This window comes from Vanessa tameamea, chromosome 23 (genome assembly GCF_037043105.1).
Source record: "Vanessa tameamea isolate UH-Manoa-2023 chromosome 23, ilVanTame1 primary haplotype, whole genome shotgun sequence".
NCBI lineage: Eukaryota > Metazoa > Arthropoda > Insecta > Lepidoptera > Nymphalidae > Vanessa > Vanessa tameamea.
The window spans coordinates 7,990,490-8,018,454 of NC_087331.1; the positions used below are offsets into that span (position 1 = coordinate 7,990,490).

At 32.5% G+C, this 27,965-nt stretch overlaps 1 protein-coding gene across 1 annotated transcript in view; it reads right to left on the minus strand.

Moving 5' to 3' along the window:
* LOC113397789 (uncharacterized) overlaps nt 1-27,965 on the minus strand; it is a 142,527-nt gene that overhangs the window by 30,911 nt on the left and 83,651 nt on the right. The window contains exon 4 of the mRNA XM_026636252.2: nt 1,091-1,151. The gene's annotated coding sequence lies outside the window, so the exon portion shown is untranslated. The remainder of the gene's footprint in view (nt 1-1,090; nt 1,152-27,965) is intronic.

Genomic DNA, 27,965 nt, shown 5'->3' on the forward strand with positions numbered 1-27,965 from the left:
ATGTCGTGGAATAAATTTCCTTGTCTTAAAAATGATTGGAGGCGTTAGCCTAGCAGTGGGATATTTCCATGCTGTTATATTTTTGGAATTGTATTAGATAAACCACCTAGTCGCTATGACTATTACTGTACTACGCTAATGATTTTAAAATCTCTAAGCTATGGTATAGCCGTGATGTTTAAAGAGTCTAGCATTTAACCCAGCTCTATCCCTGTTTCTAGGCCAGGTCCAGTAATAAACGTGAATTGTAAACCATCCGATACTTTTGACCCGCGTTTGTGGTTCTCATAGTTATTTGACCTTTGGGTAAGCTAATGACGACTAGTATTCGCATTCGACGTTGGTACGACTGGACGCTTCAGGTTATGTTTCTTATAATGTTAATAATAATTAATATGTCGATAAATCTATTTCTGTATCTTTATTATTTATTGTATAATAAACGTGGTACAAATTATTAGAATATAGAATATTTTTTACGCTATTACTCAAGTTAATTTCATGGTGCCTACACATTTTTTATATTTTTAAGCGTTTAAAAGAATATTTTTTGAATGAATCAGAATAGGAAAAGAAAATATGTTTAACAATGATATTGTTAACAGGTTATAGTTACTACGGAAATAAATAATTTATACGTTTAAAAAAATAGAATTTTCCAAATTTATTGCAATGTTGGATAGATTCTGTAATATACGTTTCGACTACCGAACTTTAGTAACGAGCAAGGTAAGTCGTACACTCTAGTCGCCGAAGAATAAAATATTATTTCACGTGTTCTTGCGTGACTGCCATAACATTTTTAATGATATTGATGATTGTTTAAAATAATAAAATATAGATGATAAAAAAGCGTGGAGTTAATGCTTGTTGACTTACAGGATATATAACATACATATATAATTGTAGTTAACTAACATGACTGTATTTTTACATGTTGAAAAAGAGTAACTATTGAGTTTCTTGCCGTTTCTTCTCGGTAGAATCTACATTCCGAACCGGTGGTAGCTTTACTTAATATAGTTTGTTAAATGACGATTCAAAAGTGCTTGTAAAAGCCTACTTGTATAAAGTATATTTGATAATTTACCTTACAAACAGGCCGCCTGGTGAAGTTTTTCATATAAATGAAGATGGAATTATTGATTAATCTGTAACAAAATAATTTGATATACTTTAAAATAAAATCACGTAGCATATTGAACATATGTTATTTATTCGTGGTTATTAAATACGTGTTAGGAGACTTGCAATTTGACTTGGGACTTGGACTAGACTTGGGTCGCTTGATAGTAAGTGGTCACCACCGCTAATAGACGATGGAGAATATACTACATATAACTATTTATATACTATATACTACATAAGAAATATTACCCATTCCATCACCAATGCACCACCAATGTCCCTTGTGCCTGTAGTTACATTGGTTTACTGACTTTTAAAATGGAAGACAATAATACTAAGTACTGCTGTTTGATGGTAAAATAGGTGGAATACTAATCCCAAACCCGTTGTTGGCCTTGAAAATATATGAGTGTTTTATGCATCTTACGTATTATTCAAGTCAAGTGTATGTAAATAAATAAATATTGGACAACACCACATACATTACTCTGTTCCCAATGTAAGCAGCTAAAGCACTTGTGTTATGGCAAATCAGAAGTAACGACGGTACCACATATACCCAGACCCAAGACAATATAGAAAATTAATGAACTTTTTCTACATCGACTCGGCCGGGAATCGAACCCGGGACCTCGGAGTGGCGTACCCATGAAAACCGGTGTACACCCTACTCAACTACGGAGGTCATGTGGCTGAAACCAACCATTATCAAGTCAACCAAAACATTTGAAAGAAAACTTTGCTTATGACATTGCAGACGAAGTTAGTTAAGTCACGATAAAAATTTACCCCTTTGCCTTGAGAAATAAAAAAAAAAATCTAAAGTGTCGGCGTAATACCGTAAATGTCATGTTATTTGAAAAAAAAAGAAAGAATCAGACCGGATTATAAGTTGCACAAACAAATTACTTCACATACTATTTTACATACATACCGCCCGTGGCGATACATAATATGAGTTAACATTTTATTTAAAAAAAAATGGCGAACACATCACTATAAACTATTTAATATACGGCTATTATAGTCTGTGAAATTATTATTTATAAAAAATAAATAACGCGGTGGAGTGAGGATTTATGTTGTGGAAATAAAATTCAAAGGGTTGCGATTTCGAACTTTAAAAGTTTTAATATTTATTCATTTCGTTGTTTTGTATTTGGTTGAGATTAGATTTATTGTACATATTGCATTTCCTGTTATTATACAATCAATCTGGCGATTACAATACATTAGCAGCCTGTAAATTTCCCACTGCTGGGCTAAGGCCTCCTCTCCCTTTGAGGAGAAGGTTTGGAGCATTTTCCACCACGCTGCTCCAATGCCGGTTGGTGGTTATACATGTGGCAGAATTTCGTTGAAATTAGACACATGCAGGTTTCCTCACGATGTTTTCCTTCTTTCTGAATTAGAAACACAAACTAATCACATGAAAATTCAGTGGTGCTTGCCTGGGTTTGAACCCGCAATCATCGGTTAAGATGCACGCGTTCTGGCCACAAGGGCTATCTGGCGATTATTTTAATTAAAATCAAAGTTATTTAATTATATAAAATGTAAGCGGATATCCAGCAATTAATATCATCCGTATAAACGCTAATGATGAGGATTACATGGATATCTTTTTACTATTGACTAGTGATTAATTTAATAAGGATATCTTAGTTTTTATATAACATTCTGATTACATTTCGCACGAAGTTTGTTTATTATCATTTTCATTTACTTTTATTAAGATTCAGAAACAGGTCGAAACCGAACTGTGATTCCTTATTGTTCTTTTTTTAAATTAAATAAGTAGGTAGACGAACCAATGTGACACTTGATGGTATGTGGTCACTACTGGTTTTAGAAATTGATCACATCAGTGCACCACCATCCTTGGAAGTTAATATGTTATGCCCCTTATGCCTGCAGGTACACTCGCTCATTTAAACTCAAACCGGAACATAATGATATTGATGTTTGGCGGTAGAATATCTAATAAGTGGGTGGTTACCACCCAGACGTGCTTGCACAGAGCGTTACCACCAAGTAAACTACTAATAAACATACAACCAACCAAGAAAAAGAGGTTCTTAATTCAAGGAAATATTAAGGTATTTTAGGCAATACTATTTGGTCACGTTTGCGGTTCTAATTATTTGTTATTGTTATAAAGAGGGTATTTTGGTTCCAAAAACATAAAACTTTTTTTACGAGTGTGCAAAGGATATACGCACAATTGCACAACATACGTGTGAAAAAATCTTAACCAACTACATCGAATTGGAATAAAATAAAATTTGAAATTGTTATAATAAATGCTTGTATAAAATATGTTTAATTTTTTTTAAAACGACATTTGATTATGAATTTAATTTTACCAAACATGCTTGAAAATCAAGGCACCAACAATATTCAAACAACCTAAGTGCATACTCAGTGCGTTTGTCCTTTTTTGTGTAATATTTAAATTACTACTGAGACAAACTCTATTTACACATTTCAGACTAGAATACAAGTTGCATAAATAAATTACTTGCCATTTTACATACATTACAGCCCGCCCGTGGCGATATATTATATGAGCTATCGTATTATTGAAAATAACATACAGTACTATACAATATACCTTATACGATACGGTGGATTACTCGTACAATTCAAAACGCTTATTAACTCTGGTACTACTTACTTGTATTGTCAGAGATTATAAATATTTAAATTTTAAAAGGCTAGCAGTAGATAGTAGGTACGTATCCATACGTAGGGTTACAGGTTCAAATCCGGATAAACTAATTTAATTTAACAAGTTTTTTTTAAACTTTATAAATGTGTACAGTATACTACGAGTATATTGTGTTTATTTGATATAATTGTTTACGTTAATTTTGTAAGAATATTATATTATTACTTGAAATTATTTAACATTTTGTGTTTTATATAAATATGAATTATTGGTTTATGATTCACCTTGTTACTAATTTTTCGGATAAGTATCTTCGGTCACCGTGTGAATTACTGTCATTAAATGTACGGTATTTTTGATAATATACATGTACATACACCTTCGTCTAGGTATTAATGTCACATATAAACTACCAAGGGTAGAGATTTTTATAGGTCCGTATGATTAGGTAGTACATATTCATCAATTATGTTCAACCACCAGTGAACAGCAGCACTATGTATTCCGGTTTGTAGGGTGAGTGTGCCAGATTAATTACAGGCAAATAACATAACACCTAAGTTCCATTGTGTTTTTTTTATGGTATACGTTGGCGGACGAGCATATAGGCTTCTAGACTTTATGGTAAGTGGTCACCATTGCGGGTAGACAATGGCGCTGTAAGAAATATTAACCATTCCTTACATCACCAATGCACCACTAACCTTGGAAATTAAGAAGTTATGTCCCTTGTGCCTGTAGTTACACTGGCTCACTCACCATTTCCATTTCGCTACTATGAATAAGAAATGAATGTACCAAGTTATATTGGATAAAGTAAAACGAAAGAAAATAACAAAAACACTAATCATATCTTGTCGAGTCGGGACTCAAAGTATATCGTTGTATGTAAAAATGTGTTTTTACATACGTCTGTTTAACATAAATTAGTTCGAGAGCTGTATTATACAGAAGCTTAGGACTGTATACTAGTAATCAGGAACGTACGGTTAACGTAGTACAGAAGCAAAGGTAATAATGTAAAGCCAATGACGCTGCGGGCCACATCTATGCAAATATATTACAACCGGTATCATGAGGAATACAAAATTGCTACTAAAATACATGGATGGACGAACGGGTTGCAATAAACCCTTATAAATAACAAGCTTAGTATGTAATATTATTTAAATTCTTGTTTACGTATTTCTTATATATTAAATACATTCGGTTATTGACGCTTATAAGGAAGGTTTTTTATTACTTTCATTACTTTGACTAACTTTGACCCGCTATTGTCAATATATCAATTTTGCTATTATATATACTGACCAGTCATTATGTATAATAGCTTATTTATATATATATACAAATAATCTGGGCAAGTACAACTAGTATAATTAACAAGGGACATAACATCTTAGTTCCCAGGATTGGTATTGCATAGGCAATGTAAGGAATAGTTAATGTTTTATTATAGCGCCAATTGCTATGGCCGTCAGCACTGACCATCAGTTGGTCTATTTGCCCACCAGATTATTATATATCGTGAATAAATACTAAAACTGTTGGTCCTGCGTTTAAATTATTTCCGTTAGTTCAAATTGCTGTTCTATCGGAATATGAGAATGGTGGAATAGTTTGTGCAAACGTTTGCGTATTGGTGTGTTCCGTGTTGGTGTGTTGGTTTGACTTCAGATTGGCGGTTTTGGCCAAACTCATTTATTGGACAGAAGTTCAGAATAGCAACGTGTTTTTTTTTCCCTTAATTTATTTGAATCGTCTGAGTTACCCACCCACCCTCTTAAAGGCCGAAAATCATCAACCCTTTGTGTTGCTGATTTCCAGCCCGGAAGTCAGTGTAAAATTTCAAATCTTATAGTTATTGACACCTGAAAAATGTTAAGGTATTCTTCTACGTCTTTTGCGTCTAAACAATTATTATATTTTTATATAAATTTTCTCACGATTTTACCGTTTCAAGTTTGTTTAAAAGAAACGAGTGTGTACTTGTTTCATCAAGTTAAAGTCATCATTTTATAGAAATCTAACGTTAGATGATTGGCAGGAAATTACTAAAGTTAATTTAAGGTTATACAGGATGTTACAAGATATCTATTTTCAATACGATACATAAATCACATAATTATAACATTTATTGCGAATATAACAACGGTGATATTTCATTGAACTGTGTTGGTTATCATTTACTTTCAATAAGTGTACATAAGAAAGAATTTAATCATCATCCATGTAGACATAAGCCCAGTGGATAGAATCTGAATATTAACCAAAGTAACTGGTTCAAATCCGGAAAATACAACTGATTTTGTATGTGCTTAATTTAGGCTTATGATTAGGGTCGTGTTTGGCGGTGAATAGATCAGAAGGAATTTATAGTTTGGTCGGATGCAGTTTCGATACAAGTCCACCAATCTGTATTGTAATCCAGATTGGGGGATAATTTACTAATCTCTTAAGACGAGAAGTCTTTGTTCAGCAGTGGTAAATTTATAGGTTGTTACTTAAAACAAATACATGGTTCAAAATAAGGCCTAAACAGTTATTACGAATTATCTGCCTAGCTATCTTTATTAATATTAATAAAATCAAGTAGACTCATAAAAGCACTTTTGAATAATGTTAAATTAAATATAAACTGTACGTGGGTGTGTAAAATGCACAGCATAGTATACACAAACATTTGATACCAAAATAGGTCTTACATAAGCCAACAAAGTTTCCACTGTTGCATTAAAACATCGATTGAATCTAATAAGAACAAGCGATTAACAGATAATCAAAGTATATAAAATTAGGTTCATGTGAGTATGTCAATAAAGTACAATTAAATTTACATATATCCTTCATAAGAATTAACAAATGTTTTTTTTACAAGTAAAAACATCAAGTTAAGGAACAAGGACAAGAATACTACTTTATCGTTAGATCTGGTAATAAGACCAATAACTTTAAAATTACAATTTCTATTGAGACAATGTTAGTCAGGCTATTATGTGCTCTGTTACATTGGTATAATGTGTAGTATAGCTTGAAATTGTTTGTATTGTATAGTGCACAATGGGGCAAAGTCAAGAGCTGACCTTTCCCCCACATATCGGTCAGTATCTCATTAACGGGACGGTCAGAGTCTCTAGTGGAGTCAAAGTCATTGGAGCTATGCGTTTTTTCGATGATATACAATTTAATTTTAAATAAGTAATGTTATTCCTTGGACTTTACATATGAAAATTTGTATATTATTTTTATTACAGCGAATAAAAAGCTGAAAGGGGTTACTTCATGGTAAATGTTTGCATTTGGACATAAAAAATGGTATTGAAAAATAAAATTGTCATAGAAAAACTGGTTATTCGTTTTTTATTAGGTGTTAATATTAAGTGTTATTATTATGATTGATAGATGTGTGTCAATATTATGATAAGTATTAAGTGTTAACAACTAAAAATGATGCACATTCGCTTATAACTTGGGCCGTGGACAGCAGAGGTCAAGGGCCTTATCATTGCAAATGTATTTATAGGTCTTGTTAAAAGTTACGAAACAAAATAAGTAGCTGTCACTTGGGAGATGTTGATACGAATCAATTCAGTTGGAGCATGTTTTTTGTGTTCCGTATACTAAATAAATGACCTTTAAATTAGATAGGATTATATTTCTATATATATATATATATTATTAATATGTAGAATTTCATAGAGGATTAGTTTTCATACCTTCATGTTTGCATATTACATTACAATTTTCGCGTGGTAATTGCATAGTCAGAGGTTAATGATCCCATCATCTGTTTGCATGTATGTTTCCACTTAAAATCTGAACAGCCCAACTGCTTTTGACTGATTTTGAAAAACAAGCCGAGCACCATAGGCCATATGACATCATCATAAATTTAATATGACGCGCGTTACCTGTCGTATTAAAGCTGTTTCGTCTTAATACCCTTGAACTAACATAAAAGATCTCGTTGAAGTCTTTTGTATGGAATATTTTCAAATCAATACTTTTTAACATTTTGCATTTTTATATGAATATATTATAGAAAAATCTACTTAAGTAATACATTAATTAACTCAGAAGGTTATTTTTATTTTATATAGGCAGTATTATTAACGCTAGGCTAAGCGAGGTTCTAATAAGGAGAATTAAAAAAATACGATTTACCATCACCTAAGTTAACTTGAGGTCAATATGCATCAGGATAACTGATTATCATTTAGTTATTATCCATTCAAATCAGTACTAATATTACAAAGAGGTTAAATTAGTTTGTTTGTATGTAGAGTGTAATCTCCGGAACTAATAAGTCAATTCTAGTTTTTCCAATGGCAGTTTTCATGGCAGTTTCAGACATTCCTGTTTGGGTACCATAGGGTATATTTATAGTATACTACAATTTTCTTTATTAATTAAATGCATCCATACAAAGCCGGGGCGGCTCGCTAGTCATATCTAATGATCTTTAATATTAAATAAATAGGACAAGTAGAAAATATCATACATTTTGTTCTATAAGTGAAAAGATTTATTTATTTATAGTTTAATATATATTCGATTTAGCTATATTTGCCATTAGTATTTGGTACATCATTTGGGGGTCGGAATACCGTTGAGTTATTGTTAGGGCTGTTACCCGGTAGTATTGGTACTGTGAGACTTCAAAATAAAACCACCGAGTATGTACTGCTGGTCAGATAGTGTAATTGTTCTCACTTTATGAAATTACAGAAATTGTATTGTACTTTAGAAAAAACATTTCTATAGCACGATGTAAAATACATCTAACGCCATCTATTGACCAAATAATAAACTGAATGATTATTTGGCATAATGTTATTCGATCTTGAACAGTTATTATTTACGGGAAACAAGAACTCAATTAAATTTTACGAAGAAATATACATTAGACAATAAAGTGTATACAATTTTCTATTACTATAAGTATTTGAAAAGGCGTAATTATCATATCATAGTATAGTATCGTTGAAGAGTCTCGTGAACAAGACATTCGTAGATTATGTCAACTAAAAACATATTATATAATATGTAAATATACATATTATATAAATATACTAGATACATATTATACCAAATAAAAATAAAAAAATTGGGAAAAATTCCGGTTCCAATAACTCATAGTAATAAAAATAGCCATGTTAATTTAAAATCAATTTTCTATTGTTGAGAACATAAAAATAAATTTACAACAACGATTAAATAAAGTATTGAATATAAGAAAATAACAATAATTAATTCTATACAAATCAATTATATAATGACCCGAGATGGCCCAGTGGTTAGAACGCGTGCATCTTAACCGATGATTTCGGGTTCAAACCCAGGCAAGCACCACTGAATATTCATGTGCTTAATTTGTGTTTATAATTCATTTCGTGCTCGGCGGTGAAGGAAAACATCGTGAGGAAACCTGCATGTGTCTAATTTCAACGAAATTCTGCCACATGTGTATTCCACCAACCCGCATTGGAGAAGCGTGGTGGAATATGCTCCAAGACCTTCTCCTCAAAGGGAGAAGAGGCCTTAGCCCAGCAGTGGGAAATTTACAGGCTACTAATGCTAATGCAATTATATAAAATTGTTTAATTTTATGAATATGTATATGTAACGATAAATTTATATGTTAGGTCGACAATTAGCTTAGAGCCCACCCGCAGGTACAAAATCGGACAATTAGTTTTGAAACTCAATACATTATTTTATTCGAGACAATTTTTTAATGGCAAAAAATTATGTACGACCTTTTGTTCCACGACTGCTATGCAAGCCGACTTCGATTGCTAGTCATATCTATACATAGATATTGACGTTTTACTAGTAAAGTTCTAGGTTCAATTTTAATACATAAAACGTACTCGCTTAAGAGATATTTGGAAGGTTTTTGGCGAAGAGGCTTGTTTAGAAGGTAAGATCTAGAATTGCTGGGAGTAAATCGTGGTGGGGCTTGCTTATAGGGATTTTCTGTTAAAGAGATTTTAGTAGCAGGACAGAATTAGGAGTTCGGCTCCGTTAGTAAGTTGATACTAGGTCTGATTTATTTCTAGTCGTGACAGATTAAAAGAAATAATTTCTAGTCCCTGTCTATCTTAGTTAAATTAGAATAACATGATTATATATATTTTTGATATTCAGTTATCAGTTTAGTTTGCGTTTTTTTCTAGTTAGTTAGAATTCATATAACGATGTTTATGTGTAATAGCCGTGTTCTTTTAGAGCGTCAGAGATCATAAGATCAATGGCATGCAAATAATAATTAATGCTGATAATTTATTTTGATAAAATAACAATGTTAGTTTGAAAAAAATATTATCACACAATGCATAATTATAACGAAATATTAATATAATTAATATCGTTAAGTTAGGGCATGAATTAAAAAAATAAATTCAAAAATAAAATCGTTGAGATCTTATCGCTCTGGTTTACTATGACGTCTCCAGGGGCCGAATTCTATTAACAATTTCACAATGATATAGGTAGGCGAACAAGCAAATGGGCCATATGGTGGTAAGCGGTCACCACTGCCATTAGAGAATGGCGCTGTAAGAAATATTAACCATTTACCATCACCAATGCGCCACCAACTTTGGGAATTAAGTTGTTATATTCCTTGTACCTGTAGTTACACTGGCTCACTCACCCTTCAAACCGGAACACAACAATACTGAGTACTGCTGTTTGGCGGTAGAATATAATGAGTATAATAATATGATGTATGCGTGGTATCCAGACGGGCTTGCACGAAGCCCTACCACCAAGTAAAATCGTATCAAAAAATAATCTTGTTCGTTGAGTTGCGGCTCGATCAAAGATCGGAATATAAATGGGATCGTATCGTAAACGATATAAATAAGTAGAATTACTCAGTTACAATTAAGCTGAGGTTATTTTTTGTGTGGAATAGTCGAAGTTGAATCGGAATAGTATCGGGAACGTATGATTACCGTAATAATTTAGTAGAATTTGCCCCCGATTAGCTCAGTTTAGAGCGGTCGACTTGACCTTGACATCGGTCAGAAGGATAGTTATGAAGAAGGAGGCTTATTTGACATAATACTTTAGATACCTAAAGCCCTGGTACAGGCTCTATGGTTATACACATTGCGCTTTTGACATCGTTTAAAAATTACACAATACATCTTTTAATCAATCAATCATTACTGAAAGACCTCACCGTTTGACCTTTGACTCCGCATTCTAAGTTTCAAGCCCCGTCCTTAACTTCAGTTCGACCTAAGAATTTTGTTTTAATCATTGACACACTTAAACATACTAAATTTTGAGTCTGTCGTGTAAATTTAAATATTAAAAACATTGACAAGTTGTTTATGGATGTTTTGTTTATTGTTTACATGAAAATTAATGCACTTGGTGGTAGGGCTTTGTGCAACCTTGTCTATAGGTACAATACACTCATCAGATATTCTAACACCTATCAGAAATACTTAGTATTGTTCTGTTCCGGTTTAAAGGGGATAAACATCTTAACCTAAAGTTGGTGGTGCAATGGTGCAATTAAAAGTATTGTCCTGAACATGCCGAGTAAATCTCAAGTTATCAGCTACAAAAAATCGATGTAATAAAAATATAATATTAAATATAGTGCAAACAAATATAACCCTTATTTGTAAGGCAGTAAGATGATAAATTTACTAATACGGTATAGTATCATTTGACCCTTGGCCCAATGTAGATGTGTTGTAACACAAAATCCGCTAAGTGACGCAAGTGACAATTGACAGTTTTGCAATAAACGTATTGCAAAGCTAGTTAGTTTCAAGCGCTATTGGTTTAGGGAATAACAGAATAATTGTATTATTTTATATTAATAAGTAAAAAAATATATCGGAAAGTCTATCTGAAAGTAATTGACCAAAAATATTAATTTTCTGAAAGAATTGGGCGAACTAATATTATTTTTCGTGTTATCATTCCTTATATCATAAATGCGCCACCAACCTTTGGAAGTAAGATATCCCTTGTGCCTGTTACACTGGATAGCTCACCCTTGAAACCAGTACACAACAATACTAAGTATTGCTTGGCGGTAGAATATATGTTATATGACGAGTGGGTGACACCTACCCAGACGGGTTTGCACAAAGACTACCAAGCGAAAGTTTACTACTTTAGTCTTGGAGCTTTAGAACTATTCCCCGAATTCCAGTGCCATTATTTCCCTGATTTTCTAAAAAATATCAAATGTCTTTGACCGAGAAATCTACTATGTTACCCTTATACTTCACAAAATATTTGTGTAATAAGTTCCGATTGACGCTAGTGTTGTGACCGCGTTATAGTAAAACATTTGTTTGAGCAATTTTCAGCTATGATGAGGTCGTGAGTTAAGCAGTTGAGAAATTCGGAAATATTTTTCTATTGTGATCTAAGAACATTGTTTACGAAACAATATATCGTGGTTAGTAATAAAATCACTCGTAGTACATCGTTTGTTTATATTTATAATACGATTTACATAACTTGTTGTGTGATTGTGTTACACTGTTCAATTAAATTTAAACCTACCACCGGCTCCGAAAGTACTTTCTACCGAAAAGAACCGGCCAGAAACTCAGTAGTTACTTTTTTTCCATCATTTTATTTACAGAGTATGTCAGTAAGCAACGGTTATTTTTTTATATATCCTGCCTAGAAGTCGATAAATTCTAGTCAACTAAATTATTTAAGAGTGGTTTTATGAGCCGACTTGAATCGATTTTGATTTTGATTTCTTCTGAACTTTAATGGGCTTTTCTCTACGTTGCTTTACTTTAAACATATTTGACGAACATGCATAGTGTTTATTTATTGCGGGCTATACGAAGTCGTACTAAATTCGAATTGTTCAACTAATATTAATATCATTCCAAGACTTTCGTCTTCAGCTGTGTTATTATTTATTTATTCTATTAAATATTTCACAGTTAAAAATACATTATACGAAGTCATCGAACACGTTATTGCGAGTTACATTGCGAAGGTATTGCACCTCTCGTGATATTGAGGGCCCTCTTGTAACGAGAGGGACAAGCTCCAGAGGGCGATGATCCAACTTACAATCTGTGGTATATTTTTAAACTGATTTTAAGAAATAAGAATATTTAAGTCGTTAAAGATTTTTATTTTTTAAAGCTATTAATTTGAGGCTGTCTCTCCATTCAACCCAGTTGCATTAAATGATTAAATTTAGAAAGACCGATATAAAATATTTGTATCTACTCTTTTTTATAATAATACTGTGCTTATGGTAAAAACACACAGTGTGAAATTTTTATGTATGATTTTTATCTATATTGGTTTTTTTTTTGTTTTATAAAATTTTAACGGTCAGCATTGTCCATAGACATCGGTACTGTAAGAAATGTTAAGCATCCATTACATCGCCAATACGCCTAAGAATCTCACCAGCTAACTCACTCTTCAAGTCGGAACACAACAATACTAAGCATTGTTGTTTGACGGTTGAATATATTTGTTGTTATATATATATTGAATAAAAATATTTATATAAAATCAAATCAAATATATTTTGTTCAAGTAAACTGTACAAATAAAACTTTTTTGAAACGTCAATATTTAAACACTAATAAGAAAAAGAAACTTACATATTTGCTCTTTAAAAATAAATAGATTTACAATAATATTATTTACAAATTTTCCAGGTGTTTTAATTCTAAAAAGTATTTTTTAACGAATAATAAGATTTATCGAATAATTTAATCTTAATAAACTTTTTAACTAACTCAACCACTCATTGAGTGAGTGGTATCTACACAAAGCCCTACAACCAAGTTAAGCAAATACGCTCTTGGGTATTCTTATTTATGTAACAGTTTATACAGTTATACTGTTATACAGTTATACAGTTTATAGTATATAATCGAGGTATATCAATATCAATGTCCAGTCGGCTGTATAGTATAGATGTACAAATGTAAATTTTAGAATATTTATTCATAAAAGAGAATTTAATAATACAACTATAAAAGGTAAACTGACCTTTCTTTTGTCATACTGATGTTTTTATAAATATAAATATTGGACAACATCACATACATTACTCTGATCCCAATAAAACACAAACACAAAGCACTTGTGTTATGGAAAAATCAGAAGTAACGACGGTACCACATACACCCAGACCCAAGACAACATAGAATACTAATGAATTTTTTCTACATCGACTCGGCCGGGAATCGAACCCGGGACCTCGGAGTGGCGTACCCATGAAAACCGGTGTACACACTACCCGACCACGGAAGTCGTCAAATTTTAGTCTTTATTGAAAAGTAGATGTTAAATTGATGGGGCGTAAATACATTTTTGCTTAGCATGATGTTTGTGTAATTCACATATAAATTATTAAGTTCTTTATTAAATATGCTTTGCAAATTTTCAATATAAAATGTTGATAGTAGAATTTAATTAAAATTTTATCGTCGCAAATATTTTTTTTTATAAACGAAGTGACGGGAGGATACTATGTCACAAAGGTTAAAGACGATAGCATCAGACTAACTCAAGTTAATCAAAGACGTAGTCGATTATATTTTTTGGGACCGTTACAGAAATGATAGCTTGATTCAGTATGTTCATGTTATTTTTAAAACTTTTTGGCATATAATAATACAATTTTGTAGTAATTTATTCCATAGTCATCCAAGTACCATACTTACTTTTTATTTCGTTCAGTTTCAATTAAGTACAAAATTATTCATAAAATATATTTTATCAAATTATTTAAAAATAATGCGTTAATTATATTTCTCGTTATTGTTCCATTCGATATATGGAGCTTGCATAATTCCAGTACTTATAATTAATGTCGTAGTAAATTTAATAACATTTTCAATAGTACGTTTCTTCCTAATTAAGGAACTAACTATCAATCTCTAGGTTAGTAAAGTTTTATTATTAGCTAGGAAGGCTACATGTATAAGAGAAAAGGAAAACAAAATAACATCTATCTACAACAAAAACCTCGTTAATTTCAACATAAAACAAAATTTATGTTAAGTGCTTCAAGATCCTAAACATCTATCAAATCGTACAAAAATACAGGAAACACAATAAAATATAAACTCTACTTCATTTAAAATAAGGTATAAATTCGTTTATTACATTTAAATGTTAAACCTAAGATAGGTTCGTGAAGGCGATGTTAACGACCCCTAGCTTAGACAATACCGTACTTTATGAGATCGTAAAAAGTCGCATCGAAATGTTTTGTGAGCCACATTGATGACGTCATTGTCGGATACAGAATAAATTTATTTTAAGTGACAATCGGAAATCACAAGTTACTGAGTTTATTGAGATTGGTCAGTATCACGATCTGTAAAGAGAAAAATTACTTTGAATTAATATTAAAAGAAGCTGAATTCGGAAGAAGTATTTCTTGTACGGACCATTTGTTCGATACCTATGTCTTTTTTATGATATAGTTCGGTGGATGGACAAATGATCCACCTAATGGAAAATGATCACCACCATCTATAAGCGTCAGCAATTCCAGGGGCACAATCAAGCTGCTTTGAGGAAAATACTCTTCTTAAGCCTCGCTTAAAAAGGACACTTTGTAGCACTGAAGGAACACCGAGGAGAGAAGATCACTCCATAATTTTAAAGTGCGAGGAAAACACGATCTCTGGAAACGGTCGTATGGAAGCTTGATTTGACGTTATACGTCTTGGTACGTAATGGTCTTTGAGGCCAAAGAGAAATCAATACTTTTCTTTTAAACTATACGATACACCAAAAAAAATTGCATTTTCACATACGCCCAAAATAATTCACAAACTGAAAAAGCCAATAACGTCACGTACCCTAACCAATATTATTGAATAAAAACCATACAATATTAATAAATAGATGTTTCTCACAAGATAATGCTTGTCAGCATCCTCAAAACGGAATATTTCTGACTTCTTTGAAAGACTAGGTCTGAAACTAAAATGATTGTCATGTTCACAAACTTCAAAATGACGAGAGTTCTTTAGAAATATTTAAATATAAAGCATTCTATGTGAAGTTAATAGCACGCCTCATACGCTCAATACTAATCCTGCAATAGCCTGATATTTAAGTCTTCAGCTGTAAATTGGCCAATCACCTGAACACACGGTCTCCTATCTAGCCTTTATTGTTATGGTAATAAAGGCTATAAAGCTTTTAAATATATCAGGTATGAGGCAGTGATCACTGATACCCTTAACACTCGCTGTTCTACTGCTCGACTTTTCAGTGGATATTGGAAATTTTGGAAATCGTGGTCGAGAACCCAAAATGTCAATTTTTATTGGTTCATTATTGTTCTGGCACGACTTCAGGCGTGAATAATTCGACGAATTAAGGAAAGTATATATATATATATATAGCTTTAATAAATTAATGGTATTTATGTTCCAACTAAATAAAACATTTAATATGACCTTTAACGTTTTAGTATATCGTGTTTTTTTATTTACTTTGCGGTCACTACACATTGCTATGAACACCCTGACCTTTAGAAATTATGCAGTCTTGTTTACGACCGGACGTAACTATCTATTACATGTTTAAAATTATATAATTATATAAAATATTTTAATTTTTAATTAAAAAGTTATAAACAATATCGATTTATGTTTATTGTATAATAATAATTAATTTATTACAATAAATATGATGTTATTGTTTAAAGGAGTAACAGCATGGATTAGTTATTTTGTTAAGAGGTTGATTTGAAGAAATTATTATTTACTGCTTGATATAACTAATAATATAACAGGATTTTATTTTCAACCGACTTCAAAAAAGGAGGTACTGAATACGTTTCTATCATACGGTTTGTTGTCTCAAAGCTCTGTCATTTTTGTTTAGTGGGTTATACTTCTCGTTTGGTTCCATATCAATTTAAAGAAGAAATACAACCCTGTATGAAAAACACGGGATCCAATTTTTATGGGCTTCTGAGGATTTTATTGTAGTTTATATATATAATCAATATATATTTGGATTATACAAAATATATTTGGATATAATCTTAATAAATCTAATAGGTACGTTGCTTGGAAGTGTCCACTGCTTGGTCAAGACCTCTAAATTATTAAAGAAGTCTTAGAGCATTTTCCACAACGCTGAACTGCTTTGTAGCCCATGCTGCAGAATAACACTCTTCGGTTTCCTCACGATTTTCTACTTTCTTCCGAACACTAGTCAAATTATCGCACAAATAACGCAAGTGAAAATTTAGTTTTTATTCATCGTGATTTGAATCTGTATTTGGTCGAGATCGAATGATTCTGTCCACTTGCTGACCAAAGGTATCATAATTATTTAATTTTCACTGTATTTTAAGCCGTTATAGTCGTGTATATGTTGACATATATAAAACTAAATACACATATTTTGTTAAATATTCTCTACTACGTTCAGAATTCCTATGAAACATTTTATCCCTAGTAAGGTCTGTTTATATCTATTATTTCAATAAGCCGTTAGCGGCCGCCGGCGGTTGCTTCGTAAGAATGATGACGGATGAACTAAGACCTAAGGTTCGATGGTCGTGTGTTATTTTCTGTGTTTTATTGCTTCGGGTTTGAAAGTTGAGATATTTTCTTTGCATATTCGTGTTTACACTATATCTCATAGATGGTGCTGAAGGCAATTTATTAAGATTTTCAATATATATGTATGTTGTTCGGGCCAAATGTATAATAAACAAATTGCCCTCCCGGACTTCGAACGGGTCGGAATGGAAAAAATCGTACGGGTCATACAAAGTTAACTTTTAATAATAAGTTAAATTTTATAATTATTGATTATTCAGAAAATTAAACGATCGTAGCACTTTATTTCAGCCTGGGTTTTATCGAAGATGTAATAATTTTAATGATATAAATACCCAACTTCCGCGTTTACTATGATTGATAAGTAGATTATTTCCCCCCATTAAACTTGATTCATAGCTTATAAAATCGATACTAAAATATCCAAGGTTTCCAACGCTATTAATGTAGGTATACTCAATTCTAACCATAAGAGATAAAAGCCAAATAAACAACATTTGACAGTAAATTGACGTGATATCTTTTTTAATTTTATTTTATAGGGGGGCAAACGAGCAGGAGGCTCACCTGATGGAAAGTGATTACGGCCGCCCATGGACATCTGCAATACCAGGGGGGTTGCAGGTGCGTTTCCGGCCTTTAAGGAATAAGTACGCTCTTTTCTTGAACGTTCCCTAGTCGTATCGGTTCGGAAAACCGCCGGCGAAAGCTTAATTAATTAATCTATGATATTCTCAATGGATTTGCGAAAAAATGGCGTTTTGAACGGCGACGAACATGCTATCGGAATTTTAGTTAGAAGTGTTGTATTATAAATAAAGATATATTAATCATAAACTCTTAGTACACAATATAGCTGAGTTATTAGCGAATCGTATGAAATATACGAAAAACATACAAACCTTAGATTTACGATTACTAAGGTTTGTATATCTTTTTTTCTACTTCCATTGGAATAGTAGATAGTTATATTATAGTAACCTAACTCGTCGCAAAGTGTACAATTCTCACTTCTCGGGTATTTTTTATTACATTATATTTCTGTACCGAACCGGTGGTAGTGTTTACTTTAAGAAATTAATTATAAAACAAATATTATGATTTGATTAAGTCTTACACGTGAGGGTAAGTAGTCATCACCGCCCATAAACATTAAAGAAGAAATATTAACCATTTCTTATAACGCCAAAGCGCCACTAACCTTGGGAGCTAAGATGTTATCTTGTAGCTGTAGTTACACTGGCTCACTCATTCCTCAAACCAGAACACAGGAATGCTTAGTATTGATTGCGGTAGAATATTTAACGGGTAGCTGGTACCTACCAGACGGGTTTGCACAAAGACCTACTAGCAAGTAAAATTAACGTATTAAAAAAGTAGGAATAAAAACAAAATATTTTTGACGTATAATAATGTATTATTTTTAACATAGGTAATTAAAATTGTAATACACACCTTGATGACCTTTAAAAAGCAGTTACAGGTTTAGTAACTCATACGAACTTGTTTATAACTAATTGTACCTAACGTAACCTGTGTCGTATAAATTCAACGTATTCTCTTAACATATATACTAATATGCTAAAGTAACTATATATGTATGTCTGATGCTTTCACGTTCAAATCACTACTTTTGATTAAATTTGATATGGAGCAAGTTTGAAATCCAAGGAAGGATTTTAATTTTTTATGCCTAATACCTCCCAAACAACCCACAAAACGCAAGCGAAGCTGCGAGCAACGTCTAGTAATTGAATATTTCTGAAAATTTTGGATTATTTGTTACAGCGTATATATTGTTCCACGAGAGAATTTTTAATCAAAGTAATCCAAAGGTGTCATGTTTATTCAAGACATAATTACAGATATAACTGTAAATCTAACTCAAATATTGGTGGAAAATGGTGTGAAGAACTGGAGCGTCATCCAATGTAAGATCTAGTTGAACAAATCTACTTGACTAGGTTAAGGCCCACCCGCGGCTGTAACACAGGCCGATAATAATTTCTACTAATGATAATGATACGACTTCTGGTTTAAAACCTGCAGCGATTTATAGCTTATTAAAATTGTGATTTTAATGTGTTTCAAACGAACAAAATTATTAGATTCAGATTTTATTACTCGGAGCAGGCAAAACTAGTTTAGTGCGACAAAATGACTTCGCGCGTCTTTTTAACTCATCGTTTTATACAATTTTATACAAGTTAGATTAAATCTACATCATATATCTTTAAGTAAATTACTACCTATCGAGTTTCAGTAGGTAGTGGTAGTGGTAGTGTGATTTCTTGATTGGTACTTTATACAACGTAGCGTAGAAACTGTCTTAGTTGCTAAATTAGAAAAAAAGGGAAAGAAAAGTTTAATGGGGTCCTAAATCCGTGTTCTCCATTTGTTAATGTGAGGAACCAATTAAATGGCTTTGAGATGAGTGTCTTCAGCATGGTTTTGCAGGTCCTCGAGAAAATGTTAGCATTCATGCCTCCATTCAACGTAGTTATGATTGGTACTGTAGTACTACTGACTTCAGTCACGGTGGCCTATGTCAAGGGAGACCAATCAACTATACAGGACATATTATAGTGCACAAATCTGTGCATAAAAACCCGTACACTTTCCCCACTTTCATAAACCGATGGGACAGCAAAGTCGACACGACCGGAAAGAGTTCAGGCGCTGTACAAACGGTAAATCCGTTTCGTGCTATCCGAGGCGCACGAGAACTATCCACACTTCCAACTTCTAGACTATGGGCTGCTACTAAAATAACTTTAAATAAATCCTGGGCTTTGAACCCAGTACCTCTGAATCTGTGGCCAAATAGACAATGCAGTCAGTATCAATGTTAATAATTAAACAAATATCATCCAAAATAGATTTGTACTCAGCTCTATCACGAGAGAAAATTCGTTCGAATGTCTCTACACTCTTTTTAAATCGTCGCCCGTTAAACTGAAGGGCGATTAATGAAATGTATAATTTGACATTTAAAGGTTGTATATCATTATGACAATGTAAAAAAAAACGTATCCTTGTTTGGATATCGTTTTATGTTTATTAACAATACAGATAAAGTTTAACTGATGCCCTTGTTTGTAAAAGTCATAGCAACACAACAATTGCAAGACACTAGGATATTCTGCTTAACACCATCTCTTAACTAATTTGACCTTAAGCAACGCGCGTAAACGTTGCTGAGCACACCGAGCTTATAGATGCCAATTTGGCTTCACCATCCAATTGACTACGGAACTGAATGAGGATTGAAACATTCACCGCCAAGTATTCCAAAACTGAGTGTGGCATCAAGGGGCATGTTCTCAAAGTGTGGAGCTACGACAAATGGTGACTCTTTGACAATTGCTATTTTTTTATGACGCAATGGGCAAATCTCCTAAAGACATCCTGACCTGGGATACAGTGGGATATGTGGCTCCTTTAATCAACTAACTATAGCTACACTTGACAGGGGTGACGGACATTGTAACAAAGCGCACAAAAACGCTTCGTATTTATATTATTAATTTCGTCTCGTTAAGGAAATCATCGCAAAAATTGCGAAATAATAGAAACTAATGTTTGTATTCATTTCAAAGTCAAGATCAAACGGAAACGTACAGCCTCGCTTTAATATATGTATAATACGAACATTTGGAACATATTTTAAAGCTTATTTAGTGATAGTTGATATTGAAAGATTTATATACAAGGTTCGTGTTCCAAATGTTGCGATGCTATTACAATATTTATTTAATGGACAGCAATCATACATGATCGGAAAAACGAACGAAAAATTAACTCTTCCTGATATAGCATATTCAGGTGTTCCTGGGCGATGTTTACGGGAGTGTATTGCTAATTTCCAAACTTCGGGATGCCAAGAAATTCTTGACACGAAAATCCGGTAACTTCCAGTAGTTCAAACCCTCTAAATATCTATCTTCTTTATTATATATGTGATATCTATCTATAATTTTAGTTCCATTTTTTTTATATTTTATCTATACGTTTATCTATAATTCATTAAAACTATTATGAAATGAGCTGCTTTCTAAAAAGTTATGTCAAAAGTTTTCTATTAATATTTTAAATATTACATTTTTATTTCGATTTCATAGTATCGATGAATATTTAGATTTTTTCTAGTGGTTTTTTATTGATGTCAATAGAATATTCGCTAATGATGACTTTCTCTTAAATTACATTTGTTATTTTGTGGAGGAAAGCCCGATCACGTGGGCTATGAGAGTTATGTCTCCGTATAAAGAATTTTTGGGATTCCAGGGATTTTTTTAGTATAATTTGTAATACTGATTTTAAAACAATTTAAAAAATTGCAGTAATTGGAAGGAGAATATCACGTTTGCCGAGATTGAAATACATAACTAACATCCTCCCTAAATGATTCATAACGTTCATTAATTACTTGGCCGTTCATATACCGTCCAGTGGAGTAGAGTCGGGTAGAGTAGAGTCGGGTAGAGTAGAGTATATAAATAGAAAAGAAAAAAGATATGATCAATTTCATCAAAACGTATGTATACGTAGTATAAACGACACACATTGCATGTAAGTGTTACCATGCGGACCTCGATAGTCGATAGTGATGTTTCGATAGGACTTATCGATAATTATGTTTTATATATAAATATGTTTTTAAGATACAAAATAAAACAAATTTTTCACAAAGTTTGAAAATAATTACATAGTTAATAATTATGAAGGAATAATTATAATAAATATTATTTATTTATAATTGATTTTATTTCATTTTATCAGTCAAAAGCATATTTAAAAAATAAAAAGATATCAAATAGTATAAAAATTAATATCAATAATATATAAAAAAAGAAAATAAAAACTATATAGCGAAAGGATTAACGAAGCTCCTTAAATATGGCTGCCAATATAAATCATTCACGATATAAAGTAAGAATAATATTAAATAAAAGCCGATACGTACGCCGCACTATATTGCAGTTATATACCCACACATTTTTTTTTTTGCATTAACAGCCTGTAAATTTCCCACTGCTGGGCTAAAGGCCTCCTCTCCCTTTGAGGAGAAGGTTTGGAGCATATTCCACCACGCTGCTCCAATGCGGGTTGGTGGAATACACATGTGGCAGAATTTCGTTGAAATTAGACACATGCAGGTTTCCTCACGATGTTTTCCTTCACCGCCGAGCACGAGATGAATTATAAACACAAATTAAGCACATGAAAGTTCAGTGGTGCTTGCCTGGGTTTTAACCCAAAATCATCGGTTAAGATGCACGTGTTCTAACCACTGGGCCACCTCGGCTCATACCCACACATACATACACAATATAATCCTGTCAACACACAAACAGTCACATCCTAATCCGTACATTTATTTTGACCTAGCTCTCATTCGCCAAGTGCCTGCAGTGTAACTTAAAGTTAACAAACACTAGATTCAATAGAAGACTTTTTAAACGGGACTAAATTATGAGTCACCTCTAATATATCTAAATTTCTAGTTATCGCTCGCGTTTTAGGGGTTGGTTGTCAAGTAGGCATAAAAAAGTCTACGTCCACCCTGGCCTTGCTTGAACAAACATGCTTTATTCCAAATTTCATCAAAATTGTTTCAGTATTTCAAAGAGCAACGGACAGACAGTAAGAGTAACTTTCGCATTTATAATATCAATATAGATACAAGAAGAATATTAAGAACATTTAGTTTTACGACTATTACCTATGTTAAGTTACTTACATAAATACAAAACCGAGTTCAAACGATCATAAACTGTCAAGCTATGAGATTAGTTTTAACTAAAACAGGAAAAGCGTTTTTGTACAATTAACGTTTGGTTTATTACAATAATTTAAGCTTAAGTAAGTCATTGAACTTTAATAGATTACGTCTCAAATATTGTTTGGCTTTAACTTTTCGATTCACGTAAATCATTCCGACTTAAATAATAAATATACAAATCGATTGTTCTTTTATTTATGGAGTGTGATTTGGCAATACGCTGCTTAATTTGTAAATGATATATTGGCATCCAATGCAGTAAGGATTTTATTAGAAAATCGTTTTATTATATTTTTGAAGCGTCAATAGTACAATGGTTCATAGACAGCGATGTAAAAAGTCGCAGAATCGATCCCGACCCCTTGGACTATTGTCGTCCCCAACCCTAACACAAGTGATAAGCTATTTAGCCATGTAAATAGGAATATTAGTAATACCTTACTTAATTGTGGACCTTTACTTATTTAATTGGTGGTAGGGCTTTGTGCATGCCCGTCTGGGTAGGTACCACCCACTCATCAGATATTCTACCGCCAAACAGCAGTACTCAGTATTGTAGTGTTCCGGTTTGAAGGGTGAGTGAGCCAGTGTAACTACAGGCACAAGGGACATAACATCTTAGTTCCCAAGGTTGGGGGGGCATTGGTGATGTAAGGAATGGTTAATATTTCTTACAGCGCCATTGTCTGTGGGCGGTGGTGACCACTTACTATCAAGTGGCCCATTTTCTCGTCCGCCTACCGATAACATAAAAAAAAAACCATTAGATAGATAAAGATTATTAATTCAAGAAGACGTTTATTACAGTATATTAACAAGAAAGAATTTATTATAATTAGCAAATTAACTTACTAAATAATTTGATACAACATATTTACTAACGTCGGAATATATTATATATTATTCAAGAATTATAAAATTAATTGAAATTGTAAAAATGTCGCTACCTTCTTCGATTTCAGCCGTGATCGCTCAAGGGTATCAAACTGCGATTCCATAGTGTGTGAGAAAAAAATAAATGCACTCTTTATCCCGTAATTCGATGGAATGACAATTCGATACGAACGGAAGTTGTTCAGACACTGCTTACTCTGATGGTGATGGTATTGAGATGGTCTCGGCAGACAAAAAAAAAATTTGATATCGGGTCAAGCCCAGGGTTTGAACTCAGAACTAATAAGCTCCACCAACGAGGCAGTCAATGTGTAAAAATATTATCGTAGTAAATATACTAATCATTTTAATGGAACGGGTTCTGTTATAACAGAAATATGTTGCCTGAAATACAGTATTTAAATATAAGATTATAAATTAACATGGTTATTTTTATTACTAACAGTATTTAAAACGGGATATTTACCATGTTTTTTATTTTTATCTCGTGGACAAGACATTCGTAGATAATGTCGAAATATCGAGCTCCACCAAATAAAAATAAAAAACATGGTAAATATCCAGTTTTAAATACTGTTAGTATTTAAATAAATAATATAAACATACTCCATATAAAAGTACTATATAAAACATTAAAAAATTATATATTTTTTAATCGATAAATCGATCAGGCACATCCTTAGCGGACATTAAGCGATGTCAGTGCGCCTACGAGGATTCCTATCGCTCCGTCACAGCCTAGATAACCTTGATGACCTGAATACGCAAGACATTAGGCTTACTGAGATCTAAGTGTTGATAATTGTTACGAAGAATACTGTATTTTTTTATTTGATTTTTGGTAATCTAGTGAGTGGTTACCACCGTCCGTCTAGTACCGCTATAAGGAATATTAACCATTCCTAATAACGCCAATGGGCCACCAACTTGGGGAACTAAGAATTTATCTTCTTTTAGGCTATTATTACACTGGATCAAATCAGACCATAACAATAATCTGTTACAACTTTTGAATAAATCCTATAAATTCTCCTGCTTATCCGTAATAGAGTATCACTATCGAAACCATAAAGAGTCGAGATCTTAATTAAAGTCACTGCTAGTTCAAATAATAACATAGGTTCTAGTGTATTCAGTAATGTTTATAAAACCTATCGAGTATGTAGTAAAGTGTACATTCCGAACATGTGTAGATTTAAGGTGACGGTTCAAAAGTGTTTTGATGAGCTTACTTGAATAAAGTATATTTTAATTTTGATATTTTTTAAAGTATTCTAATTTCTTAAATGCGATAATTATATGTGTTTGTTCATATAGCATCACCTATTCGTACTTAATTATGCAAACTACATACTTATTATGTAAAATTAAGTACTACTCGAAACTTAATGTATAAAAACAACTTTTTAAATTGCACATGTTTCTAAGTTAATAAGTTGAAAAATGTTTTTTATAGGACGTTGTAAATGTTATACATTATATAAACCTGCGCAGGAGCGTATCATTAACGCGTTTCTATTATAATGTCTGCAATTATTCAAATCAACTTTGTCTCATAAAAACAACGACAGCCCCAATACTTAAAATAATGATGAGTTAAATTGTGGTCTGTGGACGCAGTTGTCAATCCTTGTCAGCTTTATTTTGTGTGTATGTGTGTAGTTTAAAATATTTCGATATTTATAAACAGTAACATAGATGTGTTTTTTACGTGATATTAATCCAAAAACTCGCTTAAGTGTGGAGGGAAAATGGAAATTTAGTAAAGAAGCGATCCTAATGGATTATGTGTCATTTAAACGTTGCGTTTAAATTCGAACATATTTTTTAGTTCAATTGTATTTTTTGCATAAAAACTATATACATAATATTTTATTAATAGATGCTTTTTTATATGAAATTGATGTGTTAAAATGAGTTCAGCCAACGACGTGATATCGATACTCCTGATCCAACGATGGATGACGATGGTCGTAGTCTTCCCGTAATTATATCGACCGTTCTTCGACAAATGACGTAAATTAATAAATCACACTGTTAGTAATTTATTTTTTTTGCATTAACAGTATGTAAATTTCCCACTACTGGGCTAAGGCCTCCTCACATTTTTGAGGAGAGTGTTTGGAGCATATTCCACCACGCTGCTCCAATGCGGGTTGGTGGAATACACATGTGGCAGAATTTCGTTGAAATTAGACACATGCAGGTTTTCTCACGATGTTTTCCTTCACCGCCGAGCATGAAATAAATTATAAACACAAATTAAGCACATGAAAATTCAGTGATGTTTGCCTGGGTTTGAACCCGCAATCATCGGTTAAGATGCACGCGTTGTAACTGTGACATCTCAGCTCGTCTGCCTGTTAATAATAAGTGAATTTAATTGATTTTATTTAATCAAAAGATTTCTGAGTTTCGAAGTAAATTCAATAATACTACCAGCCTAAGTAGAAACGTACAGCTTGTGTACATGAATCCCATACTTGCATTAGAATAAGTAAAATTGTATAGTAAATAGTTGACTAGCTAAGTCTAACAGGTTTACTGGTTCTTGATCACTGATTTTTTCTTACCTAGACAAACCTGACCATTTACACCGATACTAGGTTCTAGACCAGCGGTGCTCAAACTTTACTATTTTATTTTTAATTGAAATATATATATTTTTTATATATGGAAGAATATTTTTTTATTTTAGGCAGGAGATGGTTAAATTGTCTAGTTGATTGTAACCTCTACGAACAGAATGTATAATTAACTTTATAAAATAACGTTATTTAAGACCTTATGCAATTGCACTTGCGTACCTCCCCTTTAAACTGGAAAACAGCAATACAGACTATTAATGTTTCGCGAATAAATTATTGTGAGGTGATGATACTTGGTGGTAGGGCTTTGTGCAAGCCCGTCTGGGTAGGTACCACTCATCAGATATTCTACCGCCAAATAACAGTACTCTGTATTGTTGTGTTCCGGTTAGAAGGGTGAGTGAGCCAGTGTAAGGTTGATGGCGCATAGGTGATGTAAGGAATGGTTAATATTTCTTACAGCGCCTTTGTCTATGGGCGGTGGTGACCACTTACCATCGGGTGGCCCATATGCTCGTCCGCCAAACAATGCCATAAAAAAAACAAAATTGTTACAGTGGTACCAACCGAGACTATTTCTTAGATCTTTAATATATATTTTTATATTCAAAAGCCTATTATATATATATATGTATATTCGGGTTTTAAGCCTCAAAAGTACCCCTTTACCTGACATATATGTATGACAATTTTTTTGCTCTTTTAATGTATTCTTATTTAAGTATTATGTAAGATAGTAATTTACGTACGATTAATTTTAAATTTGGAACGAATTTCCTTATGAACGTTGAACTCTTATACTTGTGTACGTGTGTTAGTTTGTTTACGAGCTTATCTATGTATGGGTATATCACTACATAATATATCATAAAATGACGTCACTACGTTGGTCCGAACGGTATAAGCTCCAAAACGAAGTAATGCATTTTTATACGGTTTTCACTAATGGAAGGAGGGATTAATAAAGAAGGTTTTATAGTGTATAATTTTAATGAATAAAAGCTTAATAGCTTCTGTATAAATATGAAAATGTTTGTTGAACATATCGGAAAAGATCTTGTTGACTACGAGCTTTACTGAAAATGTTCTATAATATAAAATGGCGCAGATATTCATTCTACCCATGCGAAACCAACGGATAGCTAGCATATCTATAAATATAATAAAAAAAATTATCGAAATCTGTACATGGAAGATATTTGAGAAAATATATTACTGGGGGTATCTTAATAGATAATTGGGTTAATACGAAATAGATAACATAAATATGATCTTTAGAATTTTTGTCTGTTTATCTGTTCGTTTGTTACCGTTAATCTCAAAAACGGCTT